Below are 15476 nucleotides of genomic sequence, written 5' to 3' on the forward strand. Positions count from 1 at the left end.
CACACACACACACCAATGATCGTTTCGATCAACGTCGACTTCTATGCGGGCAGCGCTGCTGCCTTCTTGTTATTACTGATAAGCGGGTAAAAAACTGTGCTGCGCTGCGCTGCTCACCCTCACCGCAGCGCCGCAACGTTAACAGCGCAGTTGGCAGCATTTGTGTCAGTGTTCCATTTCATTTTCATTTCATTCAGTTGGCTGTCGTCAGCATTGGCGTTCGGTACAAAGAAAATAATAATAAAAGCCAAAAAAGAAGAAAACACGAATAGTTCGTCAAGGATTTTTGAGTGATTACACACGCCTTATCAGAGGCGGGGACGATAGACGCGCGACCCTCACCATAATTGCCCTCAATCGTGTTAAATGATACAAGAAACATCAGCAATAACAACAACAACCACCATCGTCGCCTCCCCCTTTCTCTTCCACGCTTCACCTACATATCTAGCGCTTCAATTAAGCGTATCGCGGCATTTAATTGAAATGTTTTAAAGGCAAACAAATCAAACGGCGATTGACGTAACGCAAAAGAAGCTGCAAATAATTGGAATTTCATACAATTTTCCGGCTCCGTTCAATCGGGTGAGTGTTGTTTTCCTCTGTTTGATATATTGCCACATGGCCACCAAATACATACATATGTATAATGCTTATCTCTCAGTTAGTTGCCTGATAAGCTAGCTGAAAAAAACAAATACCCAACTAAAACATGACAAATGTCATTGGACTTTTGCTGTGAAACTCTTGAGTTTCATATAAAAACCCCCGAAAAAAAGACCAAACGAAACGCCCCTTTATTAATGATTTCTCTGAAAATTAACACAAAACTGGTTTAACGGGTCTCACGACAAAATACACCATAATGTCCACGTCCTTTGAAAATGTTAGAAAATCGCTCGAATAATTAGAGTAGGAAATACCCTAAAGGATAAAGAGGGTATACAGAGATGTAAAGAAATCAGTATCAATTTCTGTTCATAGCTCCGAGAAAAACTGAAGATTTTGACTATTTTTCACTTTTTAGTTTTAAATAACAGGTCCTATACGGAAATAATCCGATACTACACAGGCATATCGAATATCAAATTCAGTTTGGTACAGAGTCAGAAGAAAAGATATAATATAGTTTATTACCTTTTAAACATTTATTCCTACTACCTTAGACGAATTTTGTAAAAACCTAAGATCATAAGAATTGTTGGACTAGATCTGACATTATACTGTAATTACTGGTTCGATTTAAGGACAATAAAACCTAATAAAATATATCCTATAGAGCATCTTTACAAAACTTGTATGAAACATTACCTTTTTGGGTAATAAAACTATTCAGATCGATTGTGATATGGGGAAATTGGATTGGAAGGTTGAGTTACTCGTACTTGAAATCACTAAGGAGGGTATCTACTAGTCGTTGACTTTGGGTTAACTTTACTCAATTTCATTGTTTCTCATATTTTCCGTTTCTTTTTCGCGTTTTTGCTCTCTCTAGTGTCATAAATTTCGCTTTTATCATACACACTCTGGCTTGCCCTCTCTCGTATATTTTTTCAGCGCAAAAGGAAAGCGCAAAAAAAGCAATACAAGAGATACACAAAGTACGCATATGACAGAGAGAGAAAGATAAGGAGAGAGATAGGGTCGGGGGGTCAGGGTAGGAGATTGTTTTGGGAGGCATAGTGGGTTGCCAACGAGGGGGATGAGGGGTAGTCGGCAGACATATAAAATAAACACGCTTGTGCCTAGCCCGGCCTGGTTGCTCCTCCAGTGGGAACGCGCAAATGATAGCACTACAACGACTGTTCGCTTACACTACCACTACTACTATAAGATATGTGTGTATGTGTGTGTGGGTACAGTACAAATACATATATCCATTTATCTATATAGTATTTTGTTTCTGTGTGTGTTTCATGTCTGTATATATCTTTATAATGTCAGTTTCTGTCTCTGACTGTGTGCATGGTCAGAGCAATAACAGTTAATTTATTCCAATTAAGGGATTTTCCTGTTGAATATGCGCCTCTGTTGTAGTGGGGCTATCCCTGCCCACTCCACCGTCTCCTCCTTCGCTTTTTGCTACCTCGCCCTTTCCTAGTAATACTAAAATTGTACTCTCTCTCTCTCTCTGTCTTCCTCTATCTCTGTGTTTTTTCTTTTATTTTCTCTTTCCCGCTGGTTTTTTCATAATTTTTTTTTGTCTTTAGGGTTTTGTTTTTCCTTCATGTTTTGTTGTTGTTGTCAGTATTTTTTCATTACATTAGCAAAAACAAAATAAAAGCACAACAAAAAATTAGCAAAAATTTTATTTTCGTTGTTTCATTTTTTGTTTTGTAAACCTTAAGGGATCTAAACTAATTTCATATAAGCCTCCTCTCTCTCTCTCTCTCTCTCTCTCTCTTTCCCTTTCATTCTAATTTTATTTATGTTTTCATTTCCCCTTTGTTATGTGTGTGTGTGCTTGGAGGGGCGAGGAGTTGAGGGGGGGTGCCCGGAACAGAGGGCATCAAATCCATCAACACTGACCCAAAACATTTTAATAAATTCGTTTGGAAAAAATGCCACAACACTTACAAATAGCATTAAATGAATGTGTTTAAAAAAAGGGGTAATGGCAAGGAGGGGCCGGGGTAAGCAGTAGGTTGTTGGAGCCGGGTTGGGGGGCAGCAAAACGGAAACGAAATTTATGCGCACATTCAACAGTCACTTAGACCTACAGCCAGTCTGCCATCCCGCCATCCCGCCAGCATTGCTTCGATTATTAAAATTCTAATTGAAATTCAAATGTGCGTTGGCATTGCGTTGAGTTGAGTTGAGTTGAGTTGAGTTGAGTTGAGTTGCTTATCGCTTTAAGTCGTCGACATCGTCGACAACGATTGCCATTCCATATGCCCCATGTGCCCCACATGACCATACTTTCATTCCCATAACCACTGTGGTTGGCGCTTCCGCTATGCGGGGGTCTACAGAGGAAGTGAACAGTTAAACCAGCGAAATGGGTGAGAAGTGTGGAGAGCAGAGAGAGAAAAAGGAACACATAGTTAAAACAAATGATTTCATCGGCTGACATAGAATATGTTAAATTTAACATTACATTACATTAATAAATCATGTCAACCATTTAAAATTTTAACTTAACAATTCCATATTAACCATTTCAGTTGCTTAGAAAACTTGCTGATAGATAGATAGATGTTAGTTACATCAAGGAAGATAGTTAATTGATGGCACATCATCTAAAGTCATAATCAGGCATGAATCTTAATCGAAGCATTTTCACTTTGAAAAATTTCTACTAATTTACATTTCTTTTCTTTAACAACTTTAAGAAAAAGCCTTTTTCCAAGCCATTTAAATGAGGTCTTTCTGGTTTTTCTCAATTTCTTTGGGCTTGAGAACATTTTCCTATTTAATTTTCTGGAATTTTTGTAGATCTTAGGCATTTCTCTGTCATTAAATGCAATTAATCACTTTTCCTCTAGATGGATTTTTTTGCACATATATATCCTTGGTCCCATACACAGTGTGTGTCATGTAATCTGTCAAATTACTCATGCAAATCACAGACAGACACGCGCCTAGGACTTGTCTTCGGGCACACACACACATCTAATTGAGGCAGCGGTTTGTCCTGGTGGTGGGTTTTTTTGGTCTCTTTTCCTGAGCCCATCAATTAAATTGACTTTACTGCTGCCTCTATGATTAATTAGCATCTTAGATTCTGGTCTGATCCGGTCTGTTGTACTTGTTGGCCATTTAAAAATTACATTTCCAATTGATTGGCACCAGAGACACACAGACAGAGAAAGAGATAGAAGGGACAACTGAACTGAACATGAACAGTAACCCTCAATTATGCAGTTTACACAAATCTTATCTCAATTGCAAGCGACTGTTGTACATATTTTTTTTGTCTCCATTTCAGTCTCTATTTGCATATGTGGTACAGTGTGTCTGGGGACCTTCTTATCTGCATTTCAAGGGAAATGCTAATGCCATACGATAAGCGTTTCGAAATACATACAACAAAAATCTTGGTCTTTCCTTCTTAATCTTTCGGTTTTTTTTCTTCTTTTACTTATTATTTATGTGCCAGATTTATGACATTCGGTTCTGTATTTTTTTCTTTTTGTGGTCTTATTTTATCGGCGGGAAAATTCCAGGCACTTAACACTCAACTCGGCTTGAACTCAATGCCACATTGAAAATTCCGCATAATTTAGACCAGCAAGCGATCGTTTATCATACATTCCTGAAATACTCTCTAGAATGCTATAAGCGAAAAGTATATTAATTGAGTGATAGACTAGCTAAATTCTGAATCAAGGCATACTTGAGAATTGTTGGTTAAGTTTTAAGTCTAATATAGTTTCAAGCTAAATCAAAATCCTAAATTTTAAATACTTCATTATATAACTTATGTTATGTATTTTGGTAAACAGTTGATTCTTAACTCTTTGTGATTCTTTTATTTTAGTGTGGATATATCTAAAAGGGTCATGAATAGACATAGAAATACCCAAATAAGTCAGTTTTTCTTTCAGGATTTATTATTTGAAATATTTCATCTAACAAATGGCAATTAGAATAAACTTTAATATATATTCAATTGATAAATAATGATTGCAACAAATATAAAGCCATATTTGTATAGAGTATTTAAGAGTGCAACTTTTTGCTTCTAAAAGAAGGAGAGGAGCTCATTTTATTATTATTTTTTTTTTTTTGTTGTTTCATTGTATTTTTGCTGACCTAAGCTAAAAAGTAGAACAAAGTTGCATATAGACAGCATAACGTCATAGTAATCAAAGGCATTGAATATCAGTTTTGTCAGAATATGCTGAATGCATTCACAATGCATTCTCTCTCTCTCTCTCTCACCCTTTGTTTCTTCATCAACCATCACCACCTACGTAGTTCTGTTTATATTATAGTCCTTTTGAAAATCGGTTTATGTTTTCTGCATAATTTGTTTGCTGTCGTTATTATTATCATCATCATCAGCATCATTATGATGAGCAGCAGCAACGGCAAACAACAAACATGGCAATTGCGTGTTTCCGGTCTTTTTGGCTAAATTTGAATTATGAGTTAATGTTAATTACTTGGAATATGGTAGTATAGAATGTGTGAAGTGCAGTTTGCAGTAACAACAATAACAACAACAAGAATAACTTCCGTTGATTTGGTTTTGTGGTTTTTGCTTATTGAATATTTTCAGTTCAGTTTGGCTTAATTAAACAACAAACATCTACAGAGAGAGAGAGTGAGAGGAAGAGAGAAGTGAAATATAGACAGAGAGGGGAAAAGTGGAAAGGAAGATGAAACTGGGCAGATTGCAACAATTACATATGCATGGCATAATTTATGAGCGTTTTGTGTAATTGGAAATTTTAATAGTTGTCCATAAACAAATTTTATCCCAGCATCGTTGGTTTTGTTTCTTTTTTCTCTCTCGCTCTCTCTGTCTCTCACACGCTCTCTGTCTTTCTCTTTTTTGCTAATTAAATGCAAATACTCTCTCTCACACATGAATTGGCATCAATGTAAATCCTTTTTCCTATATACCCATATATATCAATGTGTGTGCATGCATCTCACCTCTCTCTCTCTCTCTCTCTCTTGTGCTCGTTCTGGTCTCTGCATTTCCAATTTGCATTTGATTTTATATTTATGACATTTGAATCCCCCTGGCTTCCCTGCTGGCTCTCTCTTTCTCTCTGTTTGTCTCGTCCCCCATGTCTCTCAATAGAGTTTCTCTTTCAGTAGTTTCATTTCTCTGCTTCAATTGATTGTTCTGATTTTACACATTTTGAATCTTTTGCGTACGAAAATTTTAAAAGTTTGAAGCGAACTTTCGACAGTGTATGCAAATGTGTGTGTACACAAACACACACACACACGCACACACACATACAATTATCTATTCATATGCAAAACCATTCTTTTTTTGTTGTTGTGCTCTTTGTTCCTAAATGTCAACAGGCCATGCCCCTTTTGTTGGCCTGGAACAAAATGCAAAAAACCAAACAAACAAAACTAAACCATAAAATATTGCAAATTGATTTTGACATATTTCAATTCCTATTATGGTTATGATTCTTTCTGCACTTTTTATCGGATTTTATTAAATTGGCAAATTTCTTTCCTATTTACAGATCTCTGAAACGATGGATGGGGCAAAATCAAAGACAGGTAAAACAAATAAATAAACGATGGTATATAAATCACTTGTAATACCTTTTCAGCATGTAAACAGACAGTTTAAACTTAAGTCAACAGTTTTGCTTATTTGTTATTTCAATTAAAGAAAAGTTTCAGACAGATTTAGCTACAAATTTACACAAAATCGACAACAAATAATAATAACATGAATGGCACTTAAAAGACAAATATCTAAATATGATGATGTAACTCTTGATGTAAAATTCCAATACAAAGATGTAAACAATGATGATGTTAATGATGATGTAAACTTCTGTAGAAGGGTCTTGTAAGAAATGTTGTCATTATTTTCCACTAAGTTCATTTAACTACAATTTCTCACAACATGACAAAAAATCAAAGATGATGTTAAGCATTTTCATGATGATGATGTATCCCTGGAACTCTCAAAAATCTATTCAAAATTCAAAATGGCAAGCGTAAAATTGTTTCAATATTCATAACGTTGGTGCTAAATGCTCGCTCTATGCTCTACGCTTGCCTTTTTTTCCACCTCCCAAAAAATATGGGTGGAATAGGTTGAACCAACTAATATGCAAACGAGAGTGAGAGGGGATGGACTCCAACGGAAGCACATAAAAACTCAGTTTGGATGCGAGGAAAAAAAACAAGAAGGGGAATGGGGGTCCTTCTGTGTGTTTGGTCAACATGTTTGAAATTTAAAGCACCTGGGCTAGTGGCCCTGATAACGCAGCAGTCAGGCAATAGGTGCCAGGAGAGAGACCACAACGGACAACAACAAAGCGTATGCGTGTCCTAGGGCGATAGGCGAACGTGTCTCTATGTCTCTCGCTCTCTGTGTATGTGTGTGTGTGCGATTGTGTGTACTGGCCAATTTCCATGGCCCATTATTGGTTAGCCAAAGCGTTGCCCCAGCTGCAAACAATGGGCATGTCATCCCATTCCCCTCCCATAACTGTCACTGCTATGACCCCTATGAGTTTGAGTGTATGTGTGTGTGTGTGTAAAATGTCGCCACATAAAAAGCGCATAAAAGCCGATAAGCGACATTTATGCGCCAAAAATCTCACTAGACGGAAATTCGGTGTAAATTTCCTTTTCACACAGTGAGAAAAATTGAAAAACTTTTGTCGGCTAATTGAAAATGGCGACAGGTAAAGGATAGTAGGTAAAATAGAGAGTATCCATGTGTGTGTGTGTGTGTGTGTGGCATACTTTTGGGGGGCCCTGCATTTAAATTGACTTGAACCCCCGAAAACTAGCTGACTTTAACTTCCGCCGGAAGATTTTATGAGCCATGGCAAAGACCCAGACCGACAGAGAGAGCAATTGGAGAGTTAGCACAGTCTCATAAGCCATCAACGGAGACAAGTCCAGGGAGAGATATAGAGAGAAAGCGAGAAGCGACCATGCATCAGCGAGCAGTGAGCATGTTTGTGCCGAAGATTAAAAGCATGTGTCCGGTTTTATGTGGCCCTGTCCAACCTTTTTCCCCTTTCCCCCAATCCGCCATTCTTATACTCTAAAAATTTATAACCGTAAAAGTGCAACACTGAAAAAGTAGAGATGCAAGAGAGACAGAGACAGAAACGAGAAGTTCCTCTGGAGGTTCGAGACTGAGCTTGCCTGGTTGTTGGTTTTGCGGCTGTCGCCTGTCGAGGTAAACCAGCTGGCTGACTGGCTGGTTGGTTGCCTGTATGGCTGCCTTGGTTGGAAAACGTTTTACAGCACACACAGATAAGTCCTTTGGCATCCTTTTTGCTGGGCAACGATGCTGGGCGCGCGCGCGTTTTGTTGCATAGTTTTGATTTATTACACAGCAGAGCGACGGCAGCAACAAATTTCATTTCGAAATTCATAACGAACACACATAAAGTTGAACGTGCAGAGCATGAAAAAAAAAAACAGAAAACAGGGAAGGTGAACGAAAACCAGGGCCATGGGTTAGTTTATATGCACAATATCAGCGCATTATATTACCACAGAGTAGACACAAAGCGACAAAAGACCAACAGAGAGAGAGAGAGAGAGAAAGAGGGACTGACTGAGAGACGATGGGAATCCAGAGCTAATTTCAATGCATGTGAAATGATATTTGCAGGTATCATTTGCTAGAATAAACACATGTCAATGGCATCAGAAAGCAGGGGGAAAACTGAACAATGAACACAACCTTTCGACTTGCTATTGTATTGCGAATCCTCCCTAAACCTAATAAGAAGCTCCCAATAGAGACAATTTCAAATTTGAAATGTCAACCAACGAGACTCAGAGACTTAGAATGAGACACAGACTAAGACTCAAATTTGTCAGATGGGATGGGGTTGCAAAAAAAACCACATGATGAGAAAATCGAAATGGAAAAACCTTAGAGCAGTTGCAGCTGTTCGCAGTTTGAGTTTGAATTCGAGTTTCAGTTCGAGTTTGATGAAAATCAATTAGCAAGCCAATCAAAAAATACTTCAACTATTGCAAAACGGTTTGCATTTTATTGCTAGCGCTTAGAAGTAGGCAACACTTTTTATTTCCGCAGTTTTGCCGTTTTTTGTTTTCGAGAGTTTATGATTCTTTTTTCGTTAGCGATTTTTTTGTTTTTGTTTTTTTTTTTTGTGCATATGCATGAGCAGAGGCTCTTGAAATTCTCCTTCTCCGTTTGATTGCTGAATTATTTATATGTTTTATATATGCGAATGCCAAAATGCAAATGGAATATGCACATGAGTTAGCAGCAGCAGCGGCAACGATGCGCCTTTTTTTGTATAAGCTCCCTCCCTTTTCTCTTTTTTTTTTGGTTTTGCATTTGCAAATTAGTGTGTTTGGCTGATGACTTTGCTTGGGCTATGTTTTTTTTTTTTTTTTGTTTGCTGGTTCAATTCGTTTGACGCATTGTCAGCTGATGTTATAGTCATTTGTTGCAAGTGATTGATGGCCAGTTAAAAATCATATTTGGATTTGGGGTAAGTGAATCTAGTCGCAAAGAGTCAGTTAAAGCTGACCGGTGCATTCGTACCCTTATCATTCTCGCGCCCCGTGTGCATATCTAGACAACTGGACGGAGAACTGATAAGGGCTCGTATCACCAACTCAACAGGGCGAAAAATGGGTGAAAAAAAGTGTGTGTGTGTGTGTATGTGTGTGTGCGTAAAAAATCGGAAAAGTGCTTAAAAGTGCATGGCATTTTAATAAGCTTACATAATGGAAAAGCCGCAGAGCAAAGCTACGTTGTGCCCACGTTCAAGGCATAAGCCGACTTAATCCCTTTTCGGATCCTTCCCCCACTCACCCACCAGCCAATGAAGCGAAATGGCGCACAAAAAGCCATGACAACCATGGCAACAACAAGAACAGTGCAGAAAAGTCAAACATTTTGGCCCGCATTAGATAATGTTTTATTATTCACATTTAAACCGGTAAAACTAAAATATTCATCAAAAATATAATAAAATTAAACAACGCAAACAAAAACCAAAAATAAATGATAATAAAAACTTTGCTTAACATTGACAGGCAAACAAAATTAATAAAATAAATTTATGAAAGGACCAATCATGGGCAATTTATCTAAGTGTGAGCTCATGTCTGTGTCTCTGTGTGCGTGTGTGAGTGAGTGTTTGTGTGTCCTGCGGCGAAAAGTGAAAATCATTTTCAAATTAGCACACACAGAAAAATGTTTTGCAACACAAAATGCCAGAAACCAACAACTATTTTATAATTGTGCAAGAATTTCAAATTAAATTGCTGAATATATGCGCATATACATATGTACATACATATTTATATATTTTGCATGTATTTTGTATTGCATATTTGCGGGCGTCATCCCTTTGGAAATTGAAGCGTTTACATTATGGGATTTGCGGTTGCGGTTATTAATTGCTTATCGCCATGGAATAACGATAAGTATGTGCGAAAAAAAGATAAGACTATTGAAATTTTTTACATTTCCCCAGATTTTTTAATGTTAAATTGGAATAGGCCAACAATGAATATTTCAAAAGGTGAAACAATAATATATTAAAATTTTTAGAAACATAAATAAATAACCATAATAAAGATGATATATAAATCCGAATCTTAAAATTTTGGATATGCGCATGCCAAAGGATAAGCTCCACAAAAACCCAGATGTGAAATCTTTGGCTTAGGTTTGGAGATAAGTTAGAGCTCATTTGTTGATTCTGAAAACTGTCTGCAGAAAAGATCTCGTCTACTGATAATAAACAAATTAATTTTAAATAATAAATTTGATGTAAATTTTTAATGACTAGTATAATTGATTTAAGACCTTGTTTTGCAAAGTCTGTGAGAGACTTAATAGATTCGAAATCCTGAAATAATAGCATTTCTCAGAGAATAAATACACATAATGTACTTATGTATGTATATATGTTTTTAACAAAATCATCTCATCAGATGTGCCCGAACTGTAAGAAGAAAGCTGGGTAATTAACTCACAGGGCAACTCAGCTGGAGGAAAGAAGGTCATGCCACTCGGTTGATTCACTTAATCTATCAACGCGACTGTCGCTCAATACCAACCCAAAAAGCCATTTGCCACATATCATGCGCTTTAATTACAACAACAAATGAGAGAAACAGAGAAAGAGAGCGTAAAGTTCTCACTCTTCCCCTCATATCTGGCATACATATACATATATTCCCTGTGGTGACATGGAAGGATGCTTTAATAAACAAAACCATTGGCACTTAAGAAATAAGCAATACACATTTAATGCTCCGACTTCGTCTCCGGTCCGCTCGGTCTCGGGGCCAAGCAATCAGCGAAAAATGCTGTTCCTTGGGCTCTTGGAATTATGGCCAAAGCGGACAAGCAACGAAAGAACGACAATGAAGACGGAGAAGCAGGAAAAGATTGGAGAACAGAAGAAGCAGGCAGTCAGCAACTGGCCAGCGACAAAAAACAATCCGACATTCATTTATTATTTAATACGAAAACGCAATTCGTGCATTCACCTGGAAACCATCAACAAACGTCACCAGCGGGAATAAGTAGGAGTTTCTGGAGCTGGAGACAAGAGCCAGGAGCCAGGACATACGCACCCCGTGAGAATACACACAAAAACAAACTCATATACACAGACACACACACACACACACACATGGATGCTAAGGATGCTCTGCAAATAGTTGGCATTGGCATTCGTCCTGGTTTACTCCACTTGGTTTTCGTTCTTCGTTTCTCTTCGAGTCGACTGAGCCCCGAAGGCGCAGGGCAGCCAAGCATAACGGTAAACCAAGCTGACGTTAACTGGCAAGGCGATAAACCAGAGAACGGGAAAAAGAGCGAGAGAGCAACCCTAAGAGGAAGGAGGGTAGCAGCAGGTCAGACAGGACTACAGACACAAATGAAATTCAAGCAAATTGAAATTTTATTTCACCAAATGTCTTGCTCTTTACGCCTTGTCTGTCTGTAGAAGCTTTCCCCTAATCCTCCATCCCACGAAACTTACTCTGTCTTTTCACTTCATCTAGCTGTCTGGCATTTTATTTTTGGGCGCGATTTGTTGCACTTTTCAATTTAGATAAATTAAAAACAATGCCACAAGAACTTCAACTCGCCACTTGCACTTCCAGCTGCGGCTGCACTTCTGTGGCACAAAAGTGATAGCAAGAAACAGCGCGATAGAGAGACTTTCAGAGTTTTGTTTTTGGCAAGAATAAAACTTTCAAGTTTTGGGAGCAAAAGTTGTAATCACCTGAGAATTGTGCACTTTTGTTTTGTGTTACCTGTGCTTCATCTTTTTTTTATGTATATATCGTATCTTTTGCTGTCCTCGGACAGGTGCAATCGATGCCAAGAGCAATTGAAGTGGAAACAATTCCCAATGCTGGGGTTAAGGTTTACAAACTCGAAGACATACAGCTCCCAAGTTGATTAAAAGAAGTTGGTGGAGGGGAACTCTCAATTGAAAGTGCTGCAGTTAACCACAGGGGAGCAACATCACCTCACCCGTCCTCAGTCTGAACTTAGCGCAAATAAAAATCCAAATAAAAAGGATGGCAAATATCAAATTGAGGGAGGGGGGCTTAATCGATGCCCTCATGTTTACACACCCGAATGAACTAAAGACCGACCTGGTAATGAACAAACACACTCTCTCTCTCTATTTGTCTCTCTCTTACTCACTGTGTCCCTTATAGTCGCATTTTATCTTTAGCAGGACTTTAATAGATCGATTTAACCTTAGTGCTGCTTAGTCCTGTCACTTTTGCTCCCATTTTATGGCCTTGCCCCAACAGATTATGCGGCTGCTAAAAACTTTTACCAACAACTTTCCACCATTCCATTTTGGCAATTTGCTTTATGAACTGCACGGCCAAAAAATAGAAAGGACTATCTGCTCAACTTGGATTTGAACCACTGCAACGCAAAACGAACTTGGCAGACAGCGACACAGAACGAGACAGAGAACGAGAGAGAGAAAGTAAGACATATCCAAGTCCTGGTCATGTCCCGGCCAAGTGGCAGTGCCAACATTTTAACACTTTCAGTCGCTAATTTTTCTATTATGCAGACTGACTGCAGTTAGACCTATATAACTCTCTCACTTTATATGCAATCACACACGTATATGGCGCATTGTGTTAAGCACCCTTTCCACTCTCCGTCACCAACCAATTCAGGTAAGATGCAGCTCATGCTTTATTATAATCCTGCCACAAGGATTCTTCGCGAAACTTTTGTAATTTGATTTTATGGCAAACTTCAACTGGAACTTCCGCCTTTTTGTGGGGATGCAAAATCCATGTTTGTTTATCAGTGAAGAAAACTTGAATGTAACTGTGAAAAGATTTCTGCATAAAGAAAATGGAAAGATTTTTTTTCAAAAATTGACTCGACAAAATGAAAACTTTAGCAAGTTAATCAACACACAAGAAAATATTAAAATTTTAAGAACTTTTTGAAAAAATTATAGATGGCAAATATCCGCATTTGTTTGTTATTAATATGCGTAAGTAGTTTACATATACATATAAAAAAAAATATATATAAATAGATAATAAACTGAAATACTTTGAGTCGATAATAAAAGCTTACTAATCAAAGAGTCTTTCAAATCATTGCGTCGCTTAAAAAAATAGTAAAACCATGTGAACAAATCTCTGACTGACTGCGGTCCTTATTCTTAAACTAACGTTATCAGCTGAAAAATGTCCTTTAGGTAACTGAAATAAAACCATAATAACAAGTTCATTATGAGTCTCATAGAAACCATGGACAAGAATTGATCTTAAAACTAAGGTTAACACCCGCCAAATAATTAAGCAATCATTACTGAATCATTGAGAAATCATTGAAAAATCATTTAAGAAGCATTTAGAAACCAGTGATGATTACTGAATCATTGAGAAATCATTGAAAAATCATTTAAGAAGCATTTAGAAACCAGTGATGAATCATAATGGAATTATGATGTATCGAGATCAGGAATCTATGAAGCAACTATTTATTAAATATTTTTTTGAAAAGAATTATCAATGAATTATGAAGGAGTTATTGATAAATCGTCAATGAATAATTAAAGAATCATTAGAGAATCGTGAATGCATCTGAAAGGAGTCATTCATGAATCATATAAGAATCGTTATTGACTCTTAAATAAATCAGAAAGTAATCACTAATAACCAAAAAAGAAATCATGAAGAAATCATTACAGAATCATTTAACAATAACTATTGAGATTATAATGAATCGTTAGTGCATTATGAATCATTAAGGAATCAATAATGAATCGTTAAGGAATTATTACTAAGTGCGTTGCAAAACCCATTAATAAATTTTAAAATTTTCAATTTACAATATAAAATGACTTTCTTTTATAATTGGGTTCCCAAATTTGATAAAAGCCTTTCCTCCTCGTGGAGTATTGGGACTTTGCTTTTGGCAAATATTTCACTTTTTGAGTTAGTTTTTGGGTCGTTGTTGGCTGGCATTAGCGGTAACGGTGACGTTGGCGGCATTTGCAAGGCAAATATTTATAAATCAACACACCAAGAAACAGCAGACAGACGGCTCAGAGATGGCTGAAAGGCACATGGGTGCGTTGGGGGTAGAACAGGCTAACCTTCAGCGCGGAGTTCTGTCCTGGCAGCGACACGCACTTGACTTTCGAAACTCACTTCAAGTCGTGTTGGAGCCTGAGCTGAGAGTTGAGTGGAGTTACAGTTTGCCTGAAACTCCATTGCCTCTTTTTCTCGTTTCAAAGTGCCACGAGTTTTCTGTCTCGTCTGTCTGTATGTGTTTTTGTTTGGCCAGGAAGTTGCCGCTGTTCGCAAGTTTCCACGTCGTCTGTCGCATGATGTTGCACTTTTTGCTGCCATTTGAAAATGAAGTTGTTTTCAACATCAGTTGCACACATCCAACGAAACAGAGAGAGAGAGAGAGAGAGGGATAAAAAGCAAATCGTGTTAAATTATATGACTAAAAATGGGGTTAAGCTGCAAGTGCAAATTGAACTAATGCCAGGACGAAATGAAAAAATAATCCAGCAAAAAGTAGTTGGAGTAGAGTGGTGTTTGGTCCATTTAAAGAGCACCCGCAGAGGGGCGCAACATGATGGCAGTGCCACACCCCGTACACTTTGTCAACACACACTCATCTTGCCCGCATTGACCCCAAAAATGTCTAGCCATCCGGCCGCTGCTACACAGCTGCAACACACTGCAACTCATTCATTCACTTCATTTGCCGAGTTACGCACGCTCTCACAGAACGTATGTGGAAGAGAGAGGATAGATTTGTGGGGAATAGAGTGGGGGTGGGAAGGAAGGAAGGGAAGGTTTGGGGGATTTTCACTGCCCTGTTGATGACATCAATTTGCGTAAATTGTGCTAGGAAAACGCTGCCGGAAACGGGCAGACTAATGGAGCGGAAGTTTTTCCAAAGCATTCGAATGACGCTCGTTGAGTTGAGAGTTGAGTTGCAACGCTATTGCCCGCCCTTTTATGCCACACGAATGGACGTAAGGAAAGAAAATAGAAAGAGAGCGAGAGTGAGAGAGGCAGGGGAATCCTGGCAGTTGTAGTTGTTAGTCAGTTAGCCATTTCGAATGCCATTCAAAAGCTGCATGCAGATGAGATGGAGCTGCAAATGAAACTGGAGGTTTGCTTCTAATGAAGCTGCTGCCAGCAATTAAACATTACGCATACGCCATGTTGTGCCTGGTAGATTTAATGCAATTGTCTCTCACTCCCTTATCGCTATCTCTCTCTCTCTCTCTCTCTCTATTTTTCTCCCTGCAAGTGTTACGCTTAATTTGTTTGAA

General features: G+C 38.0%; 1 long non-coding RNA gene across 1 annotated transcript; it reads left to right on the top strand.

Moving 5' to 3' along the window:
- The first annotated feature begins 426 nt into the window (after positions 1–426).
- Positions 427–6352, top strand: LOC137578103 (uncharacterized). The gene is made up of 3 exons (XR_011032543.1): positions 427–585; positions 6162–6198; positions 6252–6352. It is a non-coding gene; the product is annotated as an uncharacterized lncRNA (long non-coding RNA).
- The last annotated feature ends 9124 nt before the right edge of the window (positions 6353–15476 follow it).

This window comes from Drosophila tropicalis, unplaced genomic scaffold, assembly GCF_018151085.1.
Source record: "Drosophila tropicalis isolate 14030-0801.00 unplaced genomic scaffold, ASM1815108v1 contig_593, whole genome shotgun sequence".
Classification (NCBI taxonomy): domain Eukaryota; kingdom Metazoa; phylum Arthropoda; class Insecta; order Diptera; family Drosophilidae; genus Drosophila; species Drosophila tropicalis.